This window comes from Papaver somniferum, chromosome 8 (assembly GCF_003573695.1).
Source record: "Papaver somniferum cultivar HN1 chromosome 8, ASM357369v1, whole genome shotgun sequence".
NCBI classification, from domain to species: Eukaryota; Viridiplantae; Streptophyta; class Magnoliopsida; order Ranunculales; family Papaveraceae; genus Papaver; species Papaver somniferum.
This window is the reverse complement of record NC_039365.1, coordinates 70,030,515-70,056,525: the sequence shown is the minus strand read 5'-3', so window position 1 is coordinate 70,056,525 and position 26,011 is coordinate 70,030,515.

The window sequence follows — 26,011 nt, the reverse complement described above, 5'->3', positions numbered from 1 at the left end:
CAGACAACTACGAGAAAGTAGTATCGGTCTGGCTTCACAATCCCAATGAAGTCTTCAAGTCGTTAACCTACAGGGTCTCGATAGAAACCTAAGGTTAAAAGAGAATCGACTCTAGACAATACAACTAGTATCACATAGGAGGTGTGGGGATTGGTTTCCCAGTTGCTAGATTTCTCCCTTATATAGTCTTTCAAATCAGGGTTTGCAATCAATGTTAGCTTAGTAACAAAGCATTCAATATTCACCGTTAAATGAAAACCTGATTAGATTCAAGCTAATATCTTTCAACCGTTAGATAGAAACTTAGCTTGTTACACACAAATGAAATGCAGATTTATCTAGGTTTGTGTAACCTTACCCAAACATGTACATTTAGTTGGTTCAAGAGTAGTTAACCAAATGGTTAGCCATATGGGCACTTTCATATCAACCATATTCTGCTTTACCACAACTAGTTCAAATGACTCAAATGAACTAGTTAGAGAGTTGTTCAATTGTTTAGATCTTTATAATAGACACAATTGAAACAAAAACGATTTGGTTCACTCGAATCGATTCATGAACTTTATAGCCACGATTTGCAAACTTGCATTCTTTAGTTTATATAAGTTCAAGTTCACGAATAATCGTTTTTAGAAAATAACCAACTTAATTACGCGGATTGTACGCGGACTTATGTACCCGGAATAAGTTTGTAAATAGTTCACAAATTCCAGCAGATTTTCTCGGGAAGAGAACATCCGACAGTACGCGGACTCTGTTCCGGTTTTCCTGAGCAGCAAAGTACGCATACTTTGGTTCAAGGAATAAGGACTTATACACGTATGAGTTACTACACAATACTTATATCCAACTATGGTTATATAATCTAAACTCTCATTTCAATCATTGAAACATTCTTAGAGGACGTTATATAATTGTTGTTCACAAACCATTTTTCGTCAAAGCCATTTTCAAGTGATTGAAACTTAACATGACTTTCATCACTAGTAAAGATGAACTTCGCCAAAGTGAAAGCTTACCAACACATATTTCGAGAAATAGATAAACGAGATAAACTTGGTTCGAAATAGAAAATGTGTATAATCGAATTCTATTTAGCAAAACGAATTTTGTTTCAAGATAAGAGATATAGTAGATATACTTTTGAGTGATAGATAAGTTCAAGTCTCCACATACCTTTTAGTCGATGAAGTTCCACCAGTTCCTTGAGTAGTTCTTCATCTTTGTATGATGATCGCCATGGAGTCTTGATCTCAACTACACTTTTTATCCTAGTCCGAGACTTAGCAAATAGTAGACTAGAAATCAAGACTTATAGTTTTGATCACTAACATTGACAAACATGCTTGAGATAGCAACGCATACGAGTTCGACCGAGCAGTGCTCTAACAGATATATATATATATATATATATATATATATATATATATATATATATATATATATATATATATATATATAGTTCCAAGCCCGAACGCATTGATCCAAGCTCCTTAACCGAGTAGGACCTTGGATCGAGTTAAACTACTTTGCGAGTAACTAATGAATGAATGTTGGATTTCTATTTAGTTCTCACAGTCTATTCAGAAAAATATATAAATCATGAAGTTTGTTTATTAGTTTCACAAAACTTCAACACTAATCAATACAAGAGTCGTACTAGTGTTATATGAAAATTACAAAGTATAAAAAACTAAACTAAGTAACTCAACATAATACGTTATAAATACAACTGATGTATATCCTTCTTTTTGATATTTTGATTATAGTAATGGTCAAGCATTTATATACTAAAGTTATATAAACAAACTTCATGTTTTATGTTTTAAATGAATACGACTTGTAGGAACTAGATAGGAACTGAACAAACCAAGTCAATAGTTAGTAACCTCAATCTCAAGGATGATGTTTTCGTTTGCTCTTCAGTACTTCTTCAGGTTTTCAATTAGTAACTAGAGGTTTTCTCAACATTTCAATTTTCTAAATGTTACCTAACGAAGTTGATGTTACTAAGCAATTTATGCATTGAGTTTTAGACCTAAACTTGACAACAAGATATGACATACCAACGCTTGGTGGGTTCAAACTAAGTAGTTCTCTAGAAAATAATATATTGGAGTTAAATACATGTTCAATATTTTTTGATACATAAACTTTCCTATTCTGACTTATACATATCTTGGAATATGTTAACCAAAGAAGAAACAAATAGTTCGAAATTATATACAAAATCAGAATCAATTCGGTATTTGTTATGAGATTGGTCCTGAATAGTATCGTTCTTGGGATTGGTCTTTAAATCCTTATTTGAATTTGAAAGTAAACTCGAGTTCAAACTGACTTTAACACATGTATAAGAGGATCTATATAACGGATTCAGGTCGAAAGTTCAACACTAATCAACATTAGTTAGTGTTAAGTCGAAATCGCAAAAATGCAGAAAGTTATATTACGAAACTCAATACAATAAGTTATAAAAAAATAAATTAATGTACACCCTTCCTCTTGATATTTTGATCAAGAATAATGATCAAGTTATCTATATACTAAAGCCATATAAACAAACTTCGCATGCTATATTCTCAATAAATACAACTTGTAAGAACCACATAGAAATTGAACAAGCTAAGTCAATTTTACTAACCTCAATTTGAAAGATAATGTCTCCATTTGGTCTTCAATACATCATCATGTATTCAATGAGTAACTAGGGATTGTCTCAGCATTCGTATATCCTAAGTCTAACGTAAATTACTCAGGGGCTTAATATATTCAGATTATTACCGAAAACAAAGAGAGGTGTATACCTAAGGTAGGGGTGGGTGACGGTTACCATTTATTATGTTGACTTTACTTACTCAGAGGTTTAATGTATTTAACTTATCTCCGGAAAGTTAAAAAAATACTTTAGATTTGAATATGCTACTTGATTAAATAACTCATCATTGAGCTAGCGAGGATATATAAATAAGAATTTTATGCCAACTATACTATTCAAATTGCTATTACTTAAGTATTTTCTGGTTTTGGTAAAAAAAGAATTGCCCAAACGACCAATTTTCCATTTGCCTTCGCTGTTTTTATTATTTTTTATTAAAATTACTAGATTATTTTGTAAAACAACCTTTTTTTAATAAAAGATTTAGGTTCTGAAACTTAACCAAAAACAAACACCAATACATTACAAACTATATAACCATATTTAACACCCAAATTATGTATGTAAATCTGTTTTGATAGTCCACAAATCACTTAGTTGAATCTCGTTAATGTTTGCAATTTGAGTCGACCAACTAATCCATTATATCAGGATGTAAAACTTTATGTATTATTACTAACTAATTTATCTTTTTCTTAATCAAATCTGTTATTATTTTTACTTCAACTTAGAACATGAATCAAGAACAAACACATAACAAACACTGAATAAAATTAAATAAGAAATCCGAGAAATTTTTGTTGTGAACTTAGATCACTATAACATTTATAATCATAAAGTTCTTGTATGAACAAAGTTTTGGAATCATAAAGTAAATTAAAGTAAGATTATAGGAAATTGTGAGAATGTTCCAAAGGAGAAAAAAAAAGGTTTAATACCTGAGATTTGTAGAAAATGAAGTTTGCGTAATATATATACTCCTATATGGAATGTCTATATGTACATGCACCCCACATGTAAACTGAGTGCACATATCAAAGTTCTCCAAGTGGTTTACGGTAATTAACAAATTTCTGATCCATTTTTTTTAGATTTGAGACACACCATTCAAATGATCATATCTCCTTAAATACTAAATCACATCAGAATATGCAAATGCAAATAATACCATTTTGGAATATATAAATTTTTAGTTTGAATCTAAAGAAAATTCAGATACAAAAATGACAAAAACCGAGCTCAAGAATTTATACAATTAAAAAATTTGTTCCAGATTTCTCCAAACTCGTTTTTTTGTGACTTTCACATCTGAGTTAAATAATGAAGTAAGAAAGTTTTGAATTAGTGACGACGGTCTTAGGCTCTAAAATTAATATCCCACTTGATTAACAAGTAATTTATCCCCAATAAGTTCGTCGCCGCAAAAAACAATAAGTTCTTAGTTATGGAAGATAAAAACAGAAGAATTTATTGTTTTTTGCGGCATTTTTTTATTCTCTACTTCTAAGAACTTACTGTGGTTGCAAAAGGAAGATCATTGTGCTTGCAATGTATTTTTAAATTTTGCACAATGATCCCTTTGCAAGGTTTCGTGATTTTTACTTGTTACACTAAACTCCAACTCTCTACTAGCATTTTTTCTAATTAGTTAACTAATTTAGATAGCTACCTAAACAATTTATCAGTCAATCATAAACGTTAATTATTGTAAAAAACAAGCAACATGTGGAAAACATATCTATATACTAACTCATATCATGCTTAAAACTTAGAATTCATCTGAAATCAATTAAGTGATTAGCTACTCAAATAATTAGTGATAACTATGATAGTAAAAAGAAATAGTTACGATGATAAAAATGTTATAAAGACTTAGATTTTTCTTATTGTATCATTCTCCTCTAAAATCTTGATAAAAATATGTATTCCAAATATGTAGCCGAGTGTAAACATGGAAGTGCATCATATCCCGGTCAAATGTAGCTAAGTCCATGGACAAAAATTTTAAGGAAGAAGAAATAACCTATTATGGAATTGTTAAGCAAATTATCAAGTTGAATTATGTGAAATTCAAATAAACAATTTTCTATTGTGATTGGCTTGGGGTTAAAGATAAGATTAATGGATACAAAGTTGATGCAAATTCACACGTGATAAATGTGAACTTGTCGAAGATAAAAATCATTGGTAGAATTGTGGATGAGCCGTATATTCTTGCATCTGAAGCGACACAAGTGTTTTACTCAAAGGATATTCTGAAGCAAGTTGGTCTGTGGTGTTGCATTCATAAAAAGGATTAACTAGATCCGTCGATGATATTAAAGTTCTTACTATATATGTCGAGTCTGTGGTTTAGAATGGTGCGTCCTCCATCAGTGTAATGTGTATCTTTCCTACTAACTATCAGTCAGCTCTTACTGACAATGAGAGTTTAGAAAACCATATATATGTCGATTCTGTGGTTTAGAATGGTGCGTCTGCCATCAGCGTAATGTATTACTTTTCGTGTATATCTTATAATTTGTGACTTTCCTTTTTCTAATAAATTATTTTATTAGTTGCACAATCTTGAAAGGTTCTTATTGTTTGAGAGGTTTGATTGATGCGTTTATGTGGAAAGTGACAAAGGGTGCAGTTTAGTTTCTTTCACACATAGATATTTGTTGATTTTTATTTAAAGTAACAAAGGGTGCAGTTTAGTTTCTTTCACACATTGTTGATTGTTATTTTACAGGTCATCATGGGGGCAACTGAGGTTGATGAAAATGGTAGTCCTTTTTTTCTTTTTTTCTGACAACAACATTCATTCACAAGAAGGGCATATTGATTTGTACCCATATCCTTATTACATTCAAAACCTGGAAGCATGTGCCCCAAACTTAAAAAGACGATTTCTGGAGTGAACTGCAGGTACAATAACTTATTTCAATCTGATTTAAGTTCACTTATCATTTATCATTTTAATCTTTATACAAATTTGGAATTTCGATCAACATTTATTTGGTAAAAGATCGAACCGGTTCAAAAAGTTGGTAATGTTGGTTGGCGTATCAGAGAGTCGGAGCTTACCAAGAGGGTTGTAACACGATCCGCTGAGTCACAAGCTCGGTCCAACTGGAGCGAGCAAGTGACTTTTATTCCTTTTTTATGTCGTATTTTCACATCTCCAATTGGTCTTAGATCTTAAGCACTTGTAGTACGTCACTTATTGGCTCTTTTCAACCCACTTTCACTCATCTTGGATCATTCACCTAAGTAAAAACACAAAGAAATTATTGCACAATGGTGTCCAGCTAAAGACAATGATTATAGTTTTCTCCTTGGTGCCTGCTTTCTTTGGGCTATCTGGAAGACTCGCAATGAAGTGATGCTTGATGATGCAAAACCTCAAATGGGATAAATTATCAAAATTGATATATCCTGCTTCTCCAAGTTCTACTTATACAAATACAATGTTGATTAAATCTTCATAATTATCGATACATCCTCACAGTTTTAATATAGATGGAGGAATTAGTGAAGGCCAAGAATCTTGTGGTGATTTATCTAAAGACTCAGTTGAAAAAATTCTTATTGTGAAACTGCTTTAATTGGATACTCATCTTCTGTCGTGGATGAAGCAACATGATTTACTACTGCTCTGAAAATGTCTAGCAGGATGTGGTGCCAGTCCATAGTTATTGAAGCAATCGTAAAATTTTTGAAGGGCATAATCAGAGAATTCCTTGGAAAGTTAGAAGACTCGGAAAAGATATTCAATCTACAATGTCTACCTTTGCTGATATAGTTTCCACTTTTACCTAGAATCAAGCTAATGATGCATCTCATAAACTATAATCAAGCACGAGGACATCCCGGCACAACACGTTAAAATTTAAGCCCAAACCAGCACGTGACTTAGCCCAGCACGACATAACACATTAGCTTCGTGGTTTATGATAGGCCAGACTAACCGATACAGTGACATAACACAATACACGACATGGATAAGCATGTTACACAGCACATCAGAATACGTTAAGAAAGCATGTCATAACATGCATATAAAACTATACAATATGGTACAATAGATCAAATTTTGTGTATATTTCAGAAAAGAGTCTTTATTTTAGCCAATTTTTACATTTTATCATTGTTATGTTGACTTTTTTTTTATAACAACACATATAATGCCTAAATATTTGAAAAATATGAAATTTTGGAAAACATAAAATAAACGCACAACACAACACGTTTATTTTTCTGGCACGACACCACACATATACCGTCTAGTACGGCACAACAAGGTACGCCTTAATCTCCGGCACAACATAACGCGACACGCAATGCGCTAAGCACGTGACTTCTTGGGTTGGGTTGTGCTGGGTTGGCACTTTTTACGCCTCTATATGTGGGTAATGAAAACGAATGTTGGTATGTAAATGATAGGGGTGAGCATACGAACCTGTTGATGATGGATTTATGACGAAGGCCAAAATCATAAAATCATAATTTTGCATATATCTGATCTAGCTTCAGACACATATGTGAAATTTATATTTTAGAATTAAGACTGAGCGTACAAACCTCATGTCATGATCTCTGACTAACCATACAAACCTCTCAGAGCACACACGAATATGCAGTCATTAAAGTCTCTCAACTGAGATTTCAGCATATTTTATTAACTGAATAATTTCAATACTAATTTCTTTACATAATCGATAATGATTGGACGGCTCTTAGACAAATTTACCACTACTATAGAGCGATAACATCTTCAAGATGTCGCAATGTTCCCTGACTATATAGAATAAATATTCAGAGCGAGTATGATGCTTATATTATCTCATACCTCGATTCTTGAATACATATTATGCTCCTACACAAATTTCCTGCTAGTATAGAGCCATAAATTGATTAATTCTAGTCGCAATATTCATCAATTTTGTTAGAGCACTGCTCGGTCAAACTCGCAAGTGTTGCTATCTCAAGCTTGTTGTCAAGTTTAGTTGCCAAAACTATAAGTTATGATTTCTAGTCTACTTATAACTAAGTCTTGGATTAGGATAGAAAGTATAGTTGAGCATTATACTTCACGGCGTTCATCGGTTGAAGACGAAGAACTACTAAGGGTATCTTGTGGAACTTCATCAACAAAAGGTATGTGGAGACGTGAACTCATCTATCACTCAAAAGTCTATCTACTCTATCTCCTATTTGAGATAAAAGTCGTATAGATATATAGACTTCGATTATACATATTTGGTATTTCGAGTTGAGTTTAACTCGTGAAAAGGCGAGAGTACCCAAATATACCTCAAGCTAAAACTTTTCCTACCTATTAGTCCTTTCTCCAAAAGTGATTGTCTATGGACTGAGTTGAGAAAATACAACTAATCGGTTCACACTTCGTGTGATCGTCTATGGATACGAGATCGAGACAATACAACAACGAAGTATGTTACTTGATAAAAAGGTTCGGACTTAACCAAACACAATAGGATTCACTTATCAACTAAATAGGAATTAACGTTTTTGTGATTTACTTTAACTATAATAAAACAATTATAATGCAGAAATATGAAGTAAATGACACAGCAAGATTTTGTTAACGAGGAAACCGCAAATGCAGAAAAACCCCGGGACCTTGTCCAGAATTGAACACTCTCAGGATTAAGCCGCTACACAAAATTACACCTAACTTCGTATAGTTGAGACCAAGCAACTAAACTTATAGATCACCTAGTTCCGTCTATATCCCCATGCCCCCAACTTATAAATAAGTCACGTACATGGAACATTTCCTTTGGTTTGTATTCCAAACATTAAAGGAACAACAAATATGTTTGGTATCAACTCTCTTCAACCAAGTGATATGAGTCGGACAAAGGCTCTTCTGTTTATCTTAACATAAACTCCTTCGTCAGGTCCTTATATCTATCTTATGTTCAATTACCGAAGTAATCTTTTAAGATTAAGCCAACAACACTATTAATCCAAAGAATTGTCTTGACGCCGATCTACTCAATTAATCAATCCAATCTATCACAAGGATAAACCGATTATTAATTGGATCATCTTTTACCGAAACAAGTATTGGGCACACCAAAGATTATGAACCCACAAATCATAAATCTTCAATATTTTCTTCGTCTTCAAATCCTCTTAGATCTTCAATAATAACCTGCACACAATCACTTGAATCTCTTGTGATCAATCACGCACAGAACATAGTATGTTAACAATGGATTATCACAAGATCGTCTTTAAAACTAACAACAGTCTAAAGATACATGTCGAAACTCTGAACTAGTTTGAGTGAATCTTATATCAGAAGAGAAGATTCTCAAGCATAAACAAACTAGGTGCAACCAAATTTCAACCACCGTTAGTCAATCAAATCAATGAAAACAAAAGATAAACCGCAATTATCTAGTTTCCCACCACCGGTACACGCTAGAGATTCTCAATCCCAAAGAAGATTTTAAACTGAGCGGTCGTAAGAGATTTCGCCTAATTAGGTTACTCTCCTCTCCGAATAGGCGGCTACACCAGTAACAACACAACAAAGAGGAAGTTTATTGTTACGAAGGATTAGTTTGTTAGAAAGGAAAACTTCAAGTATTTATAGACAAGGAATTTTGGACACCAAGGAATTTCCAAAACCGAATATATTCTCAAGATATTCACTAAAGCAAAAATTCGGTTTTCATAATTCCTGGAAATGCTCTGTCCAAAAATAATGATCGAAATCTCTCGGAAAATCTCTAATTAGTAAATGCACATTACTAATTCTTATTTCCCTACAAAATAAAATTAATAACCTCAATTAAAAGACTCTTAACTTATTTATGTTTCGATCTTGGGATTCTCTTTCCTTATCTATTAAGGAATAAATTTTAACAATTAAAGAAATAAACATTCATAACACGTGTTCAAAGTATGTCGATATCCTCACTTTGTAAGTTCTCTTTCATACTTACAACCTTGAAACCGATTTTCCACACTTCCAAACAAGTTTAGAATTGGTTCATCTGACTTTCAAGAACTATGCGATTGATCAAATAATATTCAATCACAATCATGGTTTAACGGTTCTACCAAAACAAGTTTCGGTTCTACCTTCCATGTGAGTACTGTGCATAGTCACACTAGCTTACCAAAATTCGGTTGACTAGGTACTAGGATCGTTTCCCCACATATATATGTTATCTAACTTATATGTGTTTCACATGTCCATAGGATCGGTTCCCCTTTGCCTAAAAACGTGTTGCACATGTTCATAGGATCGGTTCCCCTTTCTACTATAAACCTTGCTGCACCTCATACAAGGATCGATTCCCCTTTGTTATGTATTGCACCTCTTACTAGGATCGGTTCCATTTTCCCATATTTGGTCAGACATAAAATCACAAACCGATCATACCATATCAGGTGATTACTTAAGATTGGTTTCACTAATAAAAGTCATACCAATACATAAGTCAGGCCTTTGTGAATAGTTCTACCAATAACACAAACAAGTCGTGAACGGTTATACTCAATCACACATATTGGTTGTTCATAAGATATGCAATGAATAAAAAAACCAATAACGCCTGGCGATTTCCTTTTCGGTTCACAAACAAGTTTATGAACTTACTTCCTTAGAACACATGTAAAACATTGTTCCCTAGGATGAAATCCTTACCTCATACCCATACATAATCACAATAGCATTCAAATGATTATGGCGATGTCTTATCCACAAAGTTTAATGGTTAAGCAATAAACCTCGTATTGTATTCCTTAGTAATATGTCTATCTAGAGTTCAAATATGCTTCGCAGTTTTGTTTTCAATATGCACGACTTGAAAGATACGTTATGGAATGAAACAGTTCAAGTCAAATATCACTAACCTCAAGTGGAACGATGATTTTTGTCGTTGTAGCTCCTTTCTTCTTCACATCTTCAAGTCTTCGCAATACTTGTAGTGTCTCATATCCTAATATTTTCAAGCTAACCTATATGAAGTTGACTCTAGTACATAATCAAGCGACTCTTAACATGAGTTTTGATTCACTAAAATATAACAACCAAACTTGACATACCAACGCTTGGTGGGTTCAACCGAGCTATGCTCTAACAATCTCCCCCTTTGTAAATTTTAGTGAAAAAACTCTTACATCATATGGATAAAAAAATTACAAGAATTCATTACACATACGCTTGATTCCCGATTCAACAGCACAGTAAACTGCTTACATTCAATCCTTGAAAATGCCGTTGTTGACATTATAATAACAAAGCTAATACCCCCCTAAGGAAGATAGGTAGATATTCAATCCGCACGTCTTTTTTATACCAATTCATATGACATGTTACTCCCCCTTAGTCTGTGCTTTCACTCTTTCGTTTAGATAAAGCGTTTAAGCACCAATGTTCTTTTCCTTAGCGATTCCAACCAATATAAAATCAATGCCAGTATCACTTGTTTACTCCATATATTTCTCCCCCTTTTGTCAAAAAATGACAAAGAAACGAAAAATAAATAAAGGTCAACACGAAAAGAATCTTACAAATCTCAAAATAGATTTGCAACCTGTAGAGTAGGCACGAGGGTTCCACACATCATGTTCTGATAACCAATATCAAAACCGAAATTACAAGTAGTTTTATTTTCATATGTTACCAAGGAAACAATTGTCCGAAACAATTTTTCCAATTTAGTTTAGCAAAACAAAAATCAACTAAGCACCTTAGTCCCTTTGCTAAACCGATTGTTCAAAAACAACCTCTTAATTCGATAAGACCAAAATGAAGATAACTCTATTTTTCTCACCAGGTTCTAATTATCCATAAACTTAGACCTTTTTAATTTTAAACAAGACAAGTACTAGGTTAGTTAACTAGCATTTCTTGTTAAGGCATTCGATTAGACTTGAATAACCGAAACCTCACTTCGATAAGTCTAACTAAGATCAGAATTAACTTAGTTTCTCTTATCCGGAATCGAATTGGACTAAACAACTCATCCCGTAATCCTTTTATTTCGTTAAGCCATAAATAATTCATACAAACCAAATAAATCAACTTGCATAATTATTCACCTCAACCGGAAGCAATTGAAACAACATATGCATTAAAACACCGCAATTGCACCGAAATTTATAAGCCTAAACAATTGATACCACACAATAAATCAAGATAACAATAGTTTTTATTAACCGGAACTAATTGAATCACACTCATCCACACACACATCATGGAATAAACATCAATTGAACCGAAATTTTGTTAAGCAAAAGCTATAAATATATATGATATAAACTCAGGCTTTTCTTAAACAGTAAAACAATTAACTAACAAGATTGTTACCTCAAATTTCGCATCCACTTCTCCAATATGATTGCATCTTCGTCCAGGGAGAATTGATATCGAAATATCATCATGTTGTCATCCTTATGCAAAAACAAAAGAATAACAACAACCAACCTTTACCAGAGAAAGGTTGAAAATCGGTTTTAACAATTGCACGCAAAAGTTGAAAACCGTCGAAACACATATGCTTTTATGTTAAACCAACTGATTCAACATATTGTGACTTTTTCACATATTGTTTCTACCAGAACCCCTCATGATTCTTTGATAAAGCCTACCAACATGGGCTAGAACTTAATCCTGCTAAATCAAAAAGTCACCCAAACCACAAGGTTTCACAACATATGAGATCGAATATTAAGGTAATAAAACCGAAAACTATCACAAGAAAAATTATAAACTAAATAATTTTATTCATAATAGTTTTATTCATAATAGACCAATACAAACATTGAAAGAAATCAAAAATTGATGTCTATTTTTCTAAATTAAGTAAAACAACAAATAACTTGATCTCTATTAACCTTCAGATAGGTGTTTTCAAAGATCATCTTCAATTTCCTCAAAATTTTCAGGATTTTCATCAACAGCATCTCAACTGATATCTCGGATTCTGCACACAGTACCTTGGTTATGTTCACAGGCTAAAGCATTAACCTTTCGATTAATATTCCGATCATATTCCCTATTATCGATTCCAAGTTTAATCAGTTTCCTTTTGGTTACGAATAACAGTTCTCAGTAATGTTTCCTGTCTATGATGAGTTTCGATGGTACTGAGGAGGACTTGTCGTAGATTGATAATATCAACCTTAGCATCCAAACTGTTTTGGACAAGGAGATGAGTCACATCTTCCTCTTCATTATCCATATTTTCACAACCAGATTTCTTGAAGGTATTATCAACATGAACACTTTCCTTAGAATTCATTCCACTCAAGACTTTCAGAATTTGTTCTTGAGATCTGGTTTGAGAATACATCCTTTTGTATAAGTTCTCAGACACGTTGAGAACAAATACTAGAAATACCTTTAACACATTCCAAACATAGATGTCAGCCTTAAATAAATAATGCTGACAAGATTTGAAAAGATTTTTCGCGTCTAATATGTTACAGAAACACAATATTCTCCAAAGAGATTATCTCTAAAATCGGTATCAAGAGATACTTCAAATAACCACTCAAATCCTTATTACACAAGTTGCTGCAAGACAACCTTTCTACACATAAGAATGATTAAAGTATACTTAAGGTAGATTGTGTATTCTCTCTATATTGAATAAGAGATATTCGTAGGATTCTGATTGCCCAGGTGTTGATGGTGGTTTTTATCTTAGGGTTATAATTGTAAAACCTTACATCTGATGTGACGTCACTCTGTAAGAAAATGGAGCCATGAGTGTCAACCTCTTCAATGACACATTTATTGAGAAACTCAATATTTTCTTATGAAATTTACCCGGAATGGTGCATGTAGAAACAATCCCAGGCATTCTGTAAATTTTGGCACCTTGCCTACTGTTTACGGGTGAAAACCGTTTCTGCTGATTTTGGTAATTTTGGGTGTGTGGATGAGAAACGAGTCTAAACCCTAAAAAATGTACTACACGTGAGTACTTTTGATTCGAGAGATCAATCTGCACAATCCTGGCCTAAACCAAGAAATGGCCGTTCCAGGCTTGCTTCGGTCACAAAGTGAAGGAGAAGGGTTGGTCTTAGGGAGGGAAGCGAAGAAAGTGTTGAGACCAGAATAGTTGATTCTGGAAGTGTGGGTGTTTCGTGACTTGTATCAGAAAGTTGAACTGGCTAGATGGATTAAAAACTATCAGATGATTTCTGGATGTTGTATTTTTCTCCTGAACAAAACTTGTTGTTGGTGTAAATAGGTGAGACCTATTTATACAAGTCGCAACAAAACGTACCCTGGTCTCATAGGAAGTAGAAACGATTGAGTAGTGGAAGAAGGGAGTAACGGATAACGCCTTGAATTGATGTTTCCATAATGAAGGATACGTTTCACCATTACTTCTTGCCATTACTAACCGCCCCGCTTTATCACACTTTCTTGTAACGGGAGTATTGCATGCCGTAAGCTGTAAACCGCCAGACCAATACCCTGATGAGTATCCCCCAGTTTATGACATGTTTTGATGTCTCGAGTGTTTTCGTGGAAAACATGTAGCACTTTTCTACGTGTGGCAAGTTGAAATTGAGAGTCTTGTCGCAGGTAAATAGCATGTGATGCTATTAGGCTCGTCTTGGCTGGTCGCCTAAAACTTGCCACAAGCTCGCCGGCTTGGTGACGAACTTCGATGGCTGAAATCGCATCTTATGAAATAAGGGTAGCCGTTGATTGTGGCTACCTTTTGTTGGCACCTGAAGATGGCGCAGTGGCGTTTTTGGTGCACGCTAGTAGCAATGCGGCATGGATGGTATAGCTCGTGCATGCCAGTGGCACAGTGTTGCAAGTGGCGCTTGGCGTAGCCATGGCCATTAATTTTAGGCGGCTGGTTGCTACAAGTCTGCCAGCTCGGTGGCGAACTTGGATGGCTGAGATTGCATCTCATGAGGAATGATAGCCGTTGATTATGGCTACCTTCTGTCGGTGCCTGGCAACCTTTTCTAAATTAGGGTGTAGCATGACAAAACCTTAATTAGCATATATGGCATGTCGTTTGGCATGTGTGTATGGCATGCGCGTTTTTGGCAAGTTAGGCATGTCGTTTGGCATGTGCGCCTGGCATGCGCGTTTGGCATGCTGATTGGCATGTGAGTTTGGCACGCTCATTTGGAGGGTTTGGCATGCTGCTCGGCATGTGCGTTTGGAATGCGCGTTTGGCGAGTTTGGCATGCTGCTTCGCATGCCGATTGGCATGCGCGCTTGGCATGTTTAGCATGCCTATTGGCATGTGCGTCTGGCACGCGTGTTTGGCGGGTTTGGCATTCTGCTCGGCATGTTCACCTGGCATGCGCGTTTGGCGAGTTTGGCATGCTTCTTGGCATGCCGATTGGCATGTGCGTCTGGCACGCGCGTTTGGCGGGTTTGGCATGTTGTTTGGCATGTGCGCCTAGCATACGCGTTTGGCGAGTTTGTCATGCTGTTTGGCGTGTTTGGCACGCCGATTGGCATGTGCGTCTGGCACGCGTGTTTGGCGCGGGTTTTGGGAAGCCAATTGGCTTTGTGAACATCTGGCGTGGTTTCCTCCTTTTCAACGATGTGGAGAGTTTGAAGCAACCTGATTGGTTAATATAAGAGGGTCGGCCAAGCATTGGCATGGCTACACTTCTGTGTGAGTGTGGCGGATTTAAAGCGACCTGATTGGTCGATGGGAAGTGGGGCCGGCAAGCTAGGGCGTAGCCACACTTCCTGTGTGATGTGGCGGATTTAATCGCGTAGTTTGGCTAAGCATAGTTTTTCGACCAACAGGGTCTAGTGTACTGCGCGGGGCGCGAAACCCTAATTTTGCAAATTAGTCGGGTTTATGAGTTTTTTATGAGTTATCACAATAATTGGATGGATTTATTATGCTTCCATAAAAATCCTTATGTATAGAATGCAGTGTGCTTTCCTCCTGAGCATTTCGTGCAATGGCCTTAACTTTGGTACTTGGAGGTTCATGCTACTCCGCTGCGAGTGAACACAAATCCGTCATGCCATACCGATATTAAGGGTTCTGCCGGGGAACATAGCACAGGAAAGTACTCAGTGAGTCTTGTATTGGCGAGGTGTCGAAATTTACAGAGTGTTTGGGATGGTTGCTACATTCGCCAGTCTGGATAAATTTCATGTAAATATATTGAATGGCTCAATAAATATGCTAGTGGAGAGGTTAGCACTCACGGCACCGTTTCCTTGCAGAGTAACGTCAGATGCAAGGTTTTACGATTTTAACCCTAATCTAAAAACCAACATCAACATTAAGTCCCCTGCTTAGCACGTAACAATGGCATTGTTGCGGGGTAAGCATGAGATGGTGACAGATAAGAGTAAAAATCGAAAGAGCAAGACATGAAGAGATTTCCAAGGAAATTCAACTAACCATTGGTGGAAGGCATGAGGAATCCGTGATCCTTGTGTTGGTGGCTCTACGTAATTCTGACTTGGCCATAGGGTGTTGGCGTCAACGCTGAAAATTTTCCTACTTATTGGCAGAGATGGTACTGCAATTTGGTTCGGTGAATGGCGCTAGCTGGCTAGGTTATGGAACGTATGGAGATGGCGTTGCTTTGAACAACCAGGATGGCGCTTCCTTGGCTAGTGGAGATGGCGCTGATTTGAATGGATAGGATGGCGCTGCTACCTTGGCATGGAGGATGGCGCGACTACTTTGAGATGTACATCGAGTGGTGCGGCTAGCTTGGCCGTACGGAGATGGTGCCGCTGGATTGGACGCGGAATGGCCGAGATGGTTACTGGCTTGGACGCGGACCTTTGGAACGAGGATTGAACGCGGACTGTCGGCGCTGGCGTGGTGCTGCTGGCTTGGTTGCGTCAGTGGCATGGTGGATGGTGCGGGTAGCTTGGAGTGGGAAGAGATGGCATCGACCAGGAGTTGTACATATGGAGTCATGGAGCGTTGGCTTGGCCGTGGAGATTAGCTCCATGGAATGTCAACACCGCGGGCCCAAATGACTTATTTCATGCGTGTCCTCAAAAGATAAACCTTTCTCTAGTCGAATTCCAAAACACCATGCTTATAAAAGGCGTTACCTATCTTCCTTAATTTCGTATTGTTTGATTTGTTTTCACATCTTGGTGCTAGCGGAAAAGGCTTGGATCGACGGAGAGAGCAGCAGCAGAAGTAGGCGAGCGTATTTTAGGTGTGTTTCTCAACGTTTCTTCTTTTGTTTGTTCTTCTGTGTTGGTGTAAACCCTAGCCATAGGCATATCCTCCATAAACCCGTAGAAATACTCTTGTATGAATGATTATTCTTTGCTAGCAATATCGTAGTAATATTAGCCGTCACATTGATAGTAAGGAAGCAAATTATTATGCAAAGTAGGTGTGCACGGATGAGTGGCCGCCATTAGTTCTTCTCCCATGAAAACCTAGGTTTAGTGTTTCCTTTTCCTTTTGTGGCCGTGTGCACAATTTCCGTGGTGGGACACACTCTCCCTTTGGTCGAGAGCATACTTCCTGCTGCGAGACACGATATTGGATAGGGGCACGTTTCCCGCGGAAAAACATGGCTCGTTGAAGCGAGTATCGGTCCCCACTCTTTTGGATATGTGTGTTCCTTTTGGCTACGTATGCTATGACTTGCGACCAAAATAAATTCGCTTGCGACCAAAATAGATTCTCCGCCGGTGATAAAGTAGTCTTCATGCACCCTTTTTTTTTGGTAGTAACTTTTCTTTGTTTTTCTCCGTTGTGGTTACTTTGAGAGTGAAATCAGTATAAGAAAATTTTGTTAGGATGTCACCTGAGAATAGTCATGTCGCTGTGTCGAAAAACGTTAGCAACTCCAAGCCCAACACGGATGACGAATTCTTTACAAAGTCTTCCACGATTAAGAGAAACCATATATGTGGCTATCCTTCTGAGCGGTTCTGAAAAATGAAGGAGACGCCCCCTCAGTTCGGCCATGGCGCGTGATACGATTTTGTCTTCAGAAAACTGAGTATCCTTCTTCTCTTATTGACTTCAGGGCTTGTCAGAGTCCATTGCGTAAGAGACAGTCTGACCAGGGCACAGATCATCAATGCGGTCATGGCTTCTGCAACACTTCAAATCAGGAAGGACATCATGGGCTTGGTCACTTTTATCTCCAGATGATGTCTGGATACTCATACGGCCATATGTAGGTGGGGTGAAATGACTATTACTTTAGAGAGTGTAGCCGTCCTGCTGAATTTTCTAATAACAGGGAACCTTGACATTACTTTGTCTAATGAGGAAGAGGAAATGCGTGCCACTCTCGTTGCCAAGTCGGCAGAGTTTGTTCGGAAAGATTACGAAACGAAGTGCTTCTACAGCTGGTGGGTGTCTGAATGGTTCTCAAAAGACTCGGAGCCGGATCAGATGAACGGTACGCTCCATGTCGCTGCATTTTTGGCTTTGTGGTTATCCAGAGATATTCTTGATGATGGCTCTGGAAAGAAGAAGATAAGACAGGAGCTCATTAAACTGGCCATCAAATTAGCGAAAGGTGTTGTCCTCCCCATCGACGACTTGTTTATTGGACCTTTGTACACCCATCTGGATCACTTGACCGCGAACATTTATTTTTCTAATGGTCATATGAAAGTAGACTCGTATGTCCACATCACTTATCTTCAAATGTGGCTGTGGGAGCACTTCAAAAATTATGCTCCTAAGCCGCTGGCTTCATTTCCTGACTCCTATGGCGGTTCCGGATACTCCGCTGGTTGAACAAGCATCCAAAATCCGGGTCGAAGCTCATCGACTTCCTCGACAATGTGTATGCAGTTAACTTTCGTCCTTGGGCTCTGGTCCATGCGTCCACAGTTCAACCGAACACTTTCGCTGCTGCCCCAAATATGACTTTGCTTTCTGCTAGAGAGAATATGAGCGTTGGAGAAATCATATTCATGCGAAGATGTACACCTGGACACGTGCCATCTTTCTTCAGGGGATCTTATGAGGCGGTTTCTTATAATATTGGCAGGGCTGCTCGGCATATGGGTTTTGACCAAGGAGTCCCATTTCTTCGTCAGTCGGCGGCTCCGAAAGAATTGTTGTCAGCTTCTCTTGATGCCAGTGTTCTTGCGCCGGGTAAGTTTCTCGCCCATCGACGAACTCCAAATACAATGTGTTCTGGCAGGGTGAGTTTCTCGCCCTCCATGGGTTTGTGAATGACGTGATGAAAGATCCTTGTGGCAAGCCTTCCTCTACGGTTTTAGCGGAACATCCATTTTTGAGGGAGTTTCCAACGGCTAAGCGGAAATCTCCCATCTTGGATGTGGACAGTCCCTAGAAAAAGGAGCAAAGGTATAAAATCGTTCGAGTGGTTTTCAGTCGGATTCAACGGCTCTTGTGAGTTTTCGTTCTTCCAATATGCGAGTATGTATGATTTTATTCCTGATTTGGTCGTCTTGCATAAATATTTTGAATTGTTTCCACTGAACATCTCTTTCCTTTTGATTCAGGGTCTCAACAAGATAAATGCCTTTACCATACTTGAAAGTGGACAAAAGGTGATGCCTTCTGAAGAAAAGTCCGGCGACACTGAGCCTCTCAGCAGTGAAGAGGAAGATGAAGAAGAAGAAAACTCGGAGTCTTGACGATGATGAGGGAAGTTCTTTAGAGCGGGGCAGCGAGTCCTCTTCCAATCCCAATGGGCCCACAGATGAGTCGGTGAGTCTCCCACACGTTCTCCTCTTGGACAATTTATTTATACCGCACAAATACTCAATTGGTGGTGTTTACAGGAGGAGGCTGCTTCTGAAACTAATTCTGAGATGGAGATTCACAACAATGAAGATATAACCGTGTCTTCAATCATGGAAATCGTACCTGCTGGTAATCTGGAGATGGAGATTGATTGTCGTGAAGATGTTGATGTGTCCATGATGATAGGAAATGCTCCCATGGCTTCAGGTGTGATTGTCGCCAAGGAATCCCTGCTGGTCGCGGAATCAATTGTAGGCGCCACTTTTGACCCTCCATTTTTGACTCCTCATGAAGGTCACGTGCTGATTGGAGGTTTCAGCGTACCAGTTAAGTATGAGGCGTTGTATACCAAGATATGGGAAAGTTATGGACATATTGCCACATCCAAAAAGATCACTAGCCGATTTGCGCTGGTCAAGCGCGTTGAAGAAGCTTTATCTTCGATTTATGACATGTGCAATGTGACTGGCCATACTGTTTCTGAAGATGTAATCTCAAGCTGGAATTTTAATCGGGATGTGTGCGTGGGATTTGAGTTCAACGTCTCCTGGTTCCATGAATGTCTTTCTGAGGTCCAAAGGTTGCAGGCTGAAGCGGCTGACGGCCCTTCCTCGGATTTGATTAATCAACAGGAGGCAGAAGTTGAGAAGTTGTCCCAGGAGTTGAAGCTAAAACAGGCGGCCCTCCAAAACGCGAAGGAGACTTTCTCTAAGAAGAGCAAGACATTGCTGAATGATTTTCCTTGAATATCTTCTGTCTTCTGGAGTTATTTTTTGCTTAGGTTTTGTTTTTGAAAGGCGAACGAAACGCTTAGTTTATGGTTTGATTCTTTTCTTTTTTTTTGGGATTTTTGGATTGATAGATAATTGTTACCTATGAGGGTTTTGGATTATTCTTTGGAATGAATTTTAGAATAATATCGTTTTGATCATGACTGCTAGTAGCACACATATTCCAGGAGAGTCATGGAACCGTGAATGTTACATGACGGTAGAAAGTATGGGAAGAAATTTTGGGGATAACATGGCTATCGGTTCCTATTATCAACGTGAAAACTTGAAGTAGCAGATTATATACTTTGTCTAATAATACTTACTCGCTTTTAGGGTCTCCCAACAAAATGGATATCCCGGGCGTAAGTATGAGTTTTTTGGGCGACGCTGTTGTGACTGTGAGAAGTCCCCAGTCATTCCTCACCGTGTAATAACTGACAACTGAGCCGTTGAACCCTGTGTCATTTGCTTCTACCATCTTGATATCCGGGTTGAATAATGAAATTTGGAATTAGAAGTTGATATTGTAACCGAGAGATTAATCTCCCACTGTGGTCGCCAATTGTTTATATATGAATTCGTTTATGTTGATTTTGGTAATTTTGGGTGTGTGGATGAGAAACGAGTCTAAACCCTAAACAATGTACTGCACGGGAGTACTTTTGATTCGAGAGATCAATCTGCACAATCATGGACCAAACCAAGAAATGGCCATTCCAGGCTTGCTTCGGTCACAAAGTGAAGGAGAAGGGTTGGTCTTAGGGAGGGAAGCGAAGAAAGTGTTGAGAACATAATAGTTGATTCTGAAGATGTGGTTGTTTACGACTTGTTTCAGAAAGTAGAATTGGCTAGCTGAATGAAAAGCTATCAGGTGATTTCTGGATACTGTGTTGCTCTCCTGACCAAAACTTGTTTTTTGGTGGAAATAGGTGAGACCTATTTATACAAGTCGCAACAAAACGTACCCTGGTCTCGTAGGAAGTGGAAACGATTGAGTAGTGGAAGAAGGAAGTAACGGATAACGCCTAAAATTGATGTTTCCATAATGAAGGATACGTTTCACCATTACTTCTTGCCATTACTAACTTCCCCGCTTTATGACACTTTCTTGTAACGGGCGTATTGCACGCCGTATGCTGTAAACCGCCAAACCAATACCCTGATGAGTATCCCCCAGTTTGTGACATGTTTTGATGTCTCGAGTGTTTTCGTGGTAAACATGTAGCACTTTGCTACGTGTGACAAGTTGAAATTGAGAGTCTTGCCGCAAGTAAATAGCATGTGATGTTATTAGGCTCGTATTGGCTGGTCGCCTAAAACTTGCCACAAGCTCGCCCGCTTGGTGGCAAACTTCGATGGCTGAGATCTCATCTTATGAAATAAGGGTATCCGGTTATTGTGGCTACCTTGTGTTGGCGCCTGAAGATGGCGCAGTGGCGTTTTTGGTGCACGACAGTAGCAATGAGGCATGGCTGGTATGGCTCGTGCATGCTAGTAGCATGGTGTTGCAAGTGGCGCTTGGCGTAGCCATGGCCATTAATTTAGGCGGCTGGTCGCCTGAAAGTTTCCACAAGTCTGTCAGCTCGGTGGCGAACTTGGATGGTTGAGATTGCATCTCATGAGGAAGGATAGCCGTTGATTATGGCTACCTTCTGTCGGACCTTGGAAACTTTGTCTACATTAGGGTTTAGCATGCCGAAAACTTAATTAGTGTATATGGCATGCCGTTTGGCATGTGCGCCTGGCATGCGCGTTTTTGGCAAGTTAGGCATGTCGTTTGGCATGTGCGCCTGGCATGCGAGTATGGCGAGTTTGGCATGCTGCTTGGCATGTTTAGAATGTCGATTGGCATGTGCGTCTGGCATGCACGTTTGGCGGGTTTGGCATGTTTCTTGGCATTTTTGGCATGCCGATTGGCATGTGTGTCTGGCACGCGCGTTTGGCGGGTTTGGCATGCTGCTTGGCATGTTTGGCATGCCAATTGGCATGTGCGTCTGACGGGTTTGGAATGCTGCTTGGCATGTTTGGCATGCTTCTCGACATGTTTGACATGCCGATTGGCATGTGCGTCTGGCATGCGCGTTTGGCGAGTTTGGCATGCTGCTTGGCATGTTTGGCATGCCAATTGGCATGTGCGTCTGACGGGTTTGGAATGCTGCTTGGCATGTTTGGCATGCTTCTCGACATGTTTGACATGCCGATTGGCATGTGCGTCTGGCATGCGCGTTTCTGGCAAGTTAGGCATGTCGTTTGGCATGTGCGCCTGACATGCGCGTTTGGCGAGTTTGGCATGCTGCTTGGCATGTGCGTCTGGCATGTGTGTTTGGTGCGGGTTTTGGGAAGCCAATTGGCTTTGTGACCATCTGGCGTGGTTTCCTCCTTTTCAACGATGTGACGAGTTTGAAGCGACCTGATTGGTTAATGTAAGAGGGTTGGCCAAGCATGGGCGTGGCTACACTTCTGTGTGAGTGTGGCGGATTTAAAGGGACCTGATTGGTCGATTGCAAGTGGGGCCGGAAAGCTAGGGAGTGGCCACACTTCCACTGTGATGTGGCGGATTTAATCGCCTAGTTTGGCTAAGCATAGTTTTTCGACCAATGGGGTCTAGTGTACCGCGCGGGGCGCGAAACCCTAGTTTTACAATTTAGTCGGGTTTATGAGTTTTTTGTGAGTTATCACAATAATTGGCTGGATTTTGTATGCTGCCATAAAAATCCTTATCTACAGAATGCAGTGTTCTTTCCGTCTGAGCATTTCGTGCAATGGCCTTAACTTTGGTACTTGGAGGTTCATGCTACTCCGTTGCGAGTGAACACAAATCCGTCATGCCATACCGATATTAGGGGTTCTGCCGGGGAACATAGCACAGGAAAGTACTCAGTGAGTCTTGTATTGGCGAGGTGCCGAAATTTACAGAGTGTTTGGGATGGTTACTACATTCGCCAGTCTGGATAAATTTCATGTAAATATATTGAATGGCTCAATAAATATGTTGGTGGAGAGGTTAGCACTCACGGCACCGTTTCCTTGCAGAGTGACGTCAGATGCAAGGTTTTACGATTTTAACCCTAAGCTAAAAACCAACATCAATATTAAGTCCCCTGCTTAGCACGTAACAGTGGCATTGTTGCGGGGTAAGCATGAGATGGTGACAGACAAGAGTAAAAATTGAAAGAGCAAGACGTGAAGAGATTTCCAAGGAAATTCAACTAACCTTTGGTAGAATGCATGAGGAATCCGTGATCCTTGTGTTGGCGGCTCTACGTAATTCTGACTTGGACATAGGGTATTGGCGTCAACGCTGAAACTTTTCCTACTGATTGGCAGAGATGGTACTGCAATTTGGTTCGGTGAATGGCGCTAGCTGGCTAGGTTATGAAACGAATGGAGATGGCGCTGCTTTGAACGGCCAGGATGGCGCTTCCTTGGCTAGTAGAGATGGCGCTGCTTTGAATGGATAGGATGGCGTTGTTAACTTGGCATGGAGGATGGCGCGACTACCTTGAGATTTCCATGGAGTGGTGCGGCTAGCTTGGTCGTACGGAGATGGTGCCGCTGTCTTGGAAGCGGAATGGCCGAGATGGTTGCTGGCTTGGACGCGGACCTTTGGAAAGGGGCTTGAACGCGGGATGTCGGCTTAGGCGTGGTGATGCTGGCTTGGTGCTGCTGGCTTAGTTGCGTCTGTGGCATGGTGGATGGCGCGGATAGCTTGGAGTGGGCAGAGATGGCATCGACCAAGAGTGGTAGAGATGGAGCCATGGAGCGTTGGCTTGGCCGTGGAGATTAGCGCCATGGAATGTCAACACCGCGGGCCCAGCTGCCTTATTTCATGCGTGTCTTAAAAGAGAAACCTTTTTCTAGTCGAACTCCAAAACACCATGCTTATAAAAGGCGTTACCTATCTTCCTTAATTTCGTATTGTTTGCTTTGTTTTCACATCTTGGTGCTAGCGGCAAAGGCTTGGATCGGCGGAGAGAGCAGCAGAAGAAGTAGGCGAGCGTATTTTAGGTGTGTTTCTCAATGTTTATTCTTTTGTTTGCTCTTCTGTGTTGGTGTAAACCCTAGACATAGGCATATCCTCCATAAACCCGTAGAAATACTCTTGTATGAATGATTCTTCTCTGCTAGCAATATCGTAGTAAGGAAGCAAATTATTATGCAAAGTAGGCGCGCACGGATGGGTGGCCGCCATTAGTTCTTCTCTCATGAAAACCTAGCTTTAGTGTTTCTTTTTTCTTTGTGTCCATGTGCAAAATTTCCATGGTGGGACACACTCTCCCTTTAGTAGAGAGCATAATTCCTGCTGCGAGACACGGTTTTAGATAGAGGCACGTTTCCCGCGGAAAAACATGTCTCGTTGAAGCGATTATTAGTCCTCACTCTTTTGGCTATGCATGTTCCTTTTGGATATGTGTGTTATGACTTGCGACCAAAATAAATTGGATTGCGACCAAAATAGATTCTCCGTCGGTGATAAAGTAGTCTTCATGCACCTCTTTTTTTTGGTAGTAACTTTTCTTCGTTTTGCTCCGTTGTAGTTACTTTGAGAGTGAAAGCAGTATAAGAAAATTTTGTTAGGATGTCACCTGAGAATAGTCCTGCCGCTATGTCTAAAAATGTTAGCAACTCCAAGCCCAACACGGATGACGAATTCTTTACAAAGTCTGCCACGATTAAGAGAAACCATCCCAAATATGTGGCTATCCTTCTGAGCGGTTCTGAAAATGAAGGAGACGCCCCGTCAGTTCGGCCAGGGCGCGTGATACGATTTTGTCTTCAGAAAAATGAGTATCCTTCTTCTCATATTGACTTCAGGGCATGTCGATTGGCATGTGCGTCTGACATGTGTGTTTTGCGCGAGTTTTGGGAAGCCAATTGGCTTTGTGACCATCTGGCGTGGTTTCCTCCTTTTCAACGCTATGGCGAGTTTGAAGAAACCTGATTGGTTAATGTAAGATGGTCGGCCAAGCATAGGCGTGGCTACACTTCTATGCGAGTGTGGCGGATTTAAAGTTACCTGATTGGTCGATGGGAAGTGGGGCCGTCAATCTAGGGCGTGGACACACTTCCAGTATGTTGTGGCGGATTTAATCGCTTAGTTTGGCTAAGCATAGTTTTTCGACCAATGGGGTCTAGTGTACTGCAGGGGCGCGAACCCTAATTTTGCAAATTAATCGGTTTTATGAGTTTTTTATGAGTTATCACAATAATTGGCTGGATTTTGTATGCTGCCATAAAAATCCTTATCTACGGAATGCAGTGTGCTTTCCGTCTGAGCATTTCGTGCAATGGCCTTAATTTTGGTACTTGGAGGTTCATGCTACTCCGCTGCGAGTGAACACAAATACGTCATGCCATACCGATATTAAGGGTTCTGCCGGGGAACATAGCACAGGAAAGTACTCAGTGAGTCTTGTATTGGCGAGGCGCCGAAATTTACAGAGTGTTTGGGATGGTTGCTACATTCTCCAGTATGGATAAATTTCATGTAAATATATTGAATGGCTCAATAAATATATTGGTGGAGAGGTTAGCACTCACGGCACCGTTTCCTTGCAGAGTGACGTCAGATGCAAGGTTTTACGATTTTAACCCTAAGCTAAAAACCACCATCAACACATACACTCAATTAATATAAGTTTCTTTGAATTCTTTATGTGTTATGTTCCCCGGCTGAACCCTTAATGTTGATATGGCATGACAATTTGTGTTCACTCACAGCAAAGTAGCACGAATTTCCAAGTATCAAGGATAAGGTCTTTGCATAAGGTATTCAATCAGAAAGCATACTGCTCTCTGGAAACTAACTTAAAAGAACTCTGTGTCCACACATATAATTCAATCAAATATCCTGACTAATTTGCAAAAGTTGAAGT